The sequence below is a fragment of the Camellia sinensis genome, chromosome 8 (genome assembly GCF_055761805.1).
Source record: "Camellia sinensis isolate YWXY chromosome 8, ASM5576180v1, whole genome shotgun sequence".
NCBI lineage: Eukaryota > Viridiplantae > Streptophyta > Magnoliopsida > Ericales > Theaceae > Camellia > Camellia sinensis.
In genome coordinates, this window is record NC_138968.1 from 158,753,817 (window position 1) to 158,759,416 (window position 5,600).

Genomic DNA, 5,600 nt, shown 5'->3' on the forward strand with positions numbered 1-5,600 from the left:
GGTTACCATTATGATGACTCTGATGTATTAGGCTTTTGAAAAACCTAAGTGATTCGTGATTAGATTAATATTTAATTGTTTCAATTCCCAATCAATTAAAACTCATAATCTAAATCATCAAGCACATACGAAAGTGATTTAGATTGTTGTTTCAGAAAACAATAAATCGACACAAACGATTTTTACGCGGAAAAATCACAATTGAAGCTCCTTCAACTGTGATAAAAAAATCACGGGCAAAACGTCGTAAATCAATCCACTAGTGAAGAAAGAAAGATTACAAAGATACCAAACAAATTATCCAAGCGCTTTCAATTTGTCTTCAAATCTTCTATATATCACCACAACCTTCGTCTCGGAATTGATTAGGTCGATGTTGAATCTACAACATCCATTGTCGAATCAACGACTACGCACAGCATCAAACTCCTTCGACACTCCACGCTTGAATCTCCGGATTCCATTGAAGAAGAACACTCTTGATGAAGATCACACAAACAACCATTTGATGTATATTATCTAACCATGTGAGTATAATACTCAAGCAAGCATCAACGGAAAAACTATCAAACTAGCCCCAAAACAAAACCCTAGAGCTCCCAAAACAGATCTAGGAGACTTAACCCTAAAAAAGGAGTTAAACACATATATATAGAAAACAAGGGCTGCGTACCCCGCTTGAGCGCATAACTTGCCGCTCGAGCGGAGTCTCTAAAACGCATGTGATTAAATAAGTCTCACGCTCGAGCACTCGAACTCACACTCGAGTGCGAAAACACACTTCTCAGTATTTATGCAGACAAGCCCAACTACTGAGACAGTGTAAACTCCGCTCGAGCGCAAATGTTCCCGCTCGAGCAGGAAGACTAAAACATAGGCAAAAATTACAACTCAATTAAATCAAGTTTGTTTGCGGATTTGGCAACTAGGGACCTAACAATCTCCCCCTTTGTTAATTCCCGGATAAAACTTTACTAACATTTTTTCCTAAAACACACGCACTAGACACACTTACGAACACACCCTATCGGACAAAAACAACGCTGTTATCACCAAAACTATGCTGATTTGATAGAGAGAAAATGTTGAACAATGTAGAACCATCAATCACAAAAACCATTGTACCATCCACCTGTGAAACAACGATTAACACACCATAAAAAAACAAAACTGTGGAACTCCATAAGATGATAAAAGACAACAAATGTATATGAGATATATGAAAGCCCACAAAACAAACAATTGTAACAGTTATATCCAAAAAAAACAAAGTACCCAAAACAAGATAGTCAAGAGTACATATACCAAACTGTATACCAAAAATTCTCCCCTCTTTTGGCCGGGAGTCAAGAAAAACAGTCTAAGAAACAAAGAATGTAGTCAAGTATCAGCTGGAGGAGGATGAGGCTGTTGTAGCTGAAACAAGGATATAATGTGAGCAAGCTGAGTAGTAGTCTGGGCGGCAGACTGCTTCAAATGTCCAAGACGGCCATCAAAGGCATCAAGACGGGCATCTAGAAGATCCAACCGCTGAGTCACAGTCTCTTCAAAACAGCGAAGCTGGCCACGAAAAGTCCAAGGATGAACATCAGCCTCCTCTGTACCAGCTGTCGCTGCATCAATCTCCGCCTCCTTGGCTAGAACATCCGTAGTACCTATAAAAGGACTAACCCTAGAAGACTCCCCCTTGATATGTGCTCGACTCTAAAAAACAATCTTCTTAGTAAAGGGTTTAATAGGTGAGGCATGCTTGTTGTCCTCAAAGACTGGAACATCAAGCCGGGACAAGAGACGGTTGATTAAACAACCATAGGGTAGTCCTAATTGCTTGTTTCCAAAAACTACAATCATCTTGCAAAGAATGAGGGTGGCTAGATTGATGGAGAGATGGCGAGCAATGAAAAAAAAAAAAAACATACCCTTGTTCTTGATTGATTTCAGAAGAGTAACTAGTGACAATGATATTCGCACAAACAATAAGATTAAGCAGTCGAAACTCAGGAAGGAGTTCAAACTGTTTAATCAAAGTGCCCTTGATCCAGTTACGAGGCGCACCACACAAGACACCAGCCACCTCGTTTAAATCACATGGGGGGCAAACAGGAAAAGGATAATGCTTCGGAAAAACATAGTCAATGCCTAGGAGCTCTCTAATAAGATCGGGTGAAACAAAGATAGACTTAGAACATACACATGTCCAGAAGGAAGGGCCAATATCATCAATACTCTCAATATTACAGTAAAACTCGCAAACCCAATCCAGATTTTGGTGACTAGAAAAGGAAAAAACTAAGTCACCCTCTAATGGATCGAACAAATGGCGAATGAGAATGGATTCGAAAGTATTTGGCTGGACATGACGTTCGAGATGAATTGTCCTAGATGCGAAGGACTCTCTAAATGACTTGGGTTTTTCGGTAAAAGGACATCTATCGGGGTTATAGGAGGGGCGAGACATAGTAGACTTTCGATGTTTGGGAGTTGACATAGTGATGCCAAGGTCAAAACAACAAGGTTGAATCAGTGAAGGAAATCGAAGGAAGAGGTCCAAATCAAAGCCCAAAGAAGTCGCATTCAAAACCCTAGATGAGAGAGAACGAGATACACTTTGCAAGAAATGGAAAAAAATGTGACTGAAATGACGGAAAAGGAATTTATACTTGGGGTAGTCTGCTTGAGCAGTAGATACAACGCTCGAGCGGGTGCACTTATGTGTGTCCCGCTGCTCGAGCGAAGAAAAGAACGTTCAACATCAAATACTTGCTCTCAGAATCTTGCGCATGCTGCAAAAGTGTTGGATGAAATGAAATAGTGCTCGAGCGCTAAGAGGTCCGCTCAAGTGGATTAGAAAAAACAACAAAGACCAAAAAAAAAACCTTTTTGAGCAGTTTAAAAACAGCTTACACTACCAAAAGAGACCTGAAACAAAAGAAAGTTAGCACAAAAGCAAGTATATGACACTAAGATGAAGTAATCCACAAACCATGAAGCCTGTAAACTCGCAAATTTTTGACATTAATGAATACAAAATCATGAGCAAATCCGATAAAAATTGATCAATGAACACAAGTAACATGAGAATGTACAACTCAAAAACAAACATGAGAGCTCACATACTGAAAGTGTGTGTGTGTTCAATCCTTGAGAGGCCACACAGCTAGAGTTAATCCTCGTAGTGATCGGATGGCTGGACCTCCGGCAAGAGTAACTAAACATCACAGAAAAAAGTCAAACCACTAGGAATCAAGGGGTATTTGTTGAGTAAATGCAGAGGCTCCCCCTCAATCAATGAGTCCTTTTTTTTTTTATATATATATATTATGTGACTTTTCTTTTCTGTGGGCACTCACTGGTGGCTTGCACGCTCAAGTGTATGGAGACCAAACCAGAGAAGCATGAAATCAAAAAGGATGGCCTGGTTGGTGCCTTTAAGATAGCCTTTTCCTAATGCCCGAACTTCAATGAACAGAGGGAGGAACTGTGGAAGTGAAAAACGATGGTAGATGGTTAAGAGACTCAACATCACCCATGATATGCTAGTATAGGTCAATTCCTCCAATAATGTAAAAGATACACTGTTAGTGGTCCATAGAGAACTTTGATCACTTGTGTGGAAACCCCTGTAACTGTTTATCTCAAGAATGCGTGCAGAATGAATTCATGAAGTCAATGAGCATGGGCATTCAGAATGAGCTATGAACAAAGAAGAATGAAATCTTGCAAGTAACATGAGAGGTGTTCATATGAGTCTAAATGCAAGGATGACAAGAATCAATGAGAATGATATTAAAGCATCCAAGAACACATCAAGGCAATCACTCACACCCCCTCAAGAATAGGTAACACCTTAGTAACTGAGCACTACACCCAAGGTCTTTCTAAGGAACTCAAACCTGAAAAGATCAAGGGATTTTGTAAAAATATCAGCTTTTTGATGCTCAGTGGGAACATGTTCAAGAACAACAAGGCCTTCTTCCACTAACTCTCGAATAAAATGATGATGAATGTCAATGTGTTTGGTGCGAGAGTGTTGGACAGGATTTTTTGAAATATTAATAGCACTTGTGTTATCATAGAAAAAGGATGAGAGTGTTATGGTCAATCCCATAATCATGAAGCATTTGCTTTATCCACAACATTTGTGCACAACAACTCCTTGCAGCAATGTACTTAGCCTCAGCGGTCGAAAGAGAAATGACATTTTGCTTTATGCTATGCCAGACAACCAAATTATTCCCAAGGTAAAAACACCCCCCAGATATGCTCTTACGATCATCAGCACACCCTGCCCAGTCGGCATCAGAAAAGCCAGTGATTTCAGCAGCAGTGTCGGTTGAGAACCAAATCCCACAACCCAAAGTCCTATTCACATACTTGATGATCCGTTTGACAACAATCAGATGAGACTCTTTAGGATAGGCTTGGTAACGGGCACACACACCTACACTAAAAGTAATGTCAGGACGACTGGTTGTGAGGTACAAGAGACTCCCTATCATACTTCTATACAGGATAGGATCAACATCAGTACCAGAGGAATCTTTGGAAAGTTGAAGACTGGTGCTCATAGGAATGCGTGCATATTTGGCCGACTCAAGACCGAACTTAGACACAAGATTTTTGGCATACTTAGTTTGAGAAACAAACATACCTGAAGGAGACTATTTGATTTGAAGACCTAAGAAATAAGACAACTCTCCCATCATGCTCATCTCAAACTCATGTGTCATGTAATCCGAAAAATATTTAACAAGATGATCGGCAGTGGATCCAAACACAATGTCATCAACATAAATCTGAGCAACAAGTATGTTTCACAAATAAAGTCTTGTCCACACTACCCCTTTGAAAATCATTATCAAGTAGGAAAGTAGTAAGTGTATCATACCAAGCCCGAGGGACTTGTTTTAACCCATACAAAGCCTTGTCTAACTGTAGACATGGTTTGGACATTTAGGGTCCTCAAACCCTTTTGGTTGCTCAATATAAGCCTCTTATTTTAAGTATCCATTCAGAAAGGCACTTTTCACATCCATTTGAAGCAGTTTGAAACCAAGAAAGCATGCAACACCAAGTAAAATACGAATAGGTTCGAGACGTGCAACTGGGGCAAACGTCTCATCATAGTCAACACCCTCTACTTGTGTATAGCCTTGAGCAACCAACCTAGCTTTATTTCTAACCACAGTACCATTCTCATCAGATTTATTTTTAAAGATCCACTTGGTACCAATCACATTCATGTCTCTAGGTCTGGGAACAAGAGTCTAAACATTGTTACGTTCAAATTGACCTAATTCTTCATACATAGCATTCACCTAACTATCATCTAGTAAGGCCTCTTTTATATTCTTAGGTTCAATTAAAGAAACATAACACATATGCAATATCTCCTCCCGAATTTGTTTTTGGGTTTTCATTCGATATGAGACATTTCCAATCACCTGTTGAGCTGGATGATTTAGTTTCACCCTCGCTAATGGTTTGAACTCTGGACTTGTGCTGACAGAAGCATCAGAAGTGGTGTCTCTATGTGCACTCTTTGGACTCTGACTTCCTTGAGAAGTTGGTGCTGTCTTAACTTCTTGTGCTTGGACCAT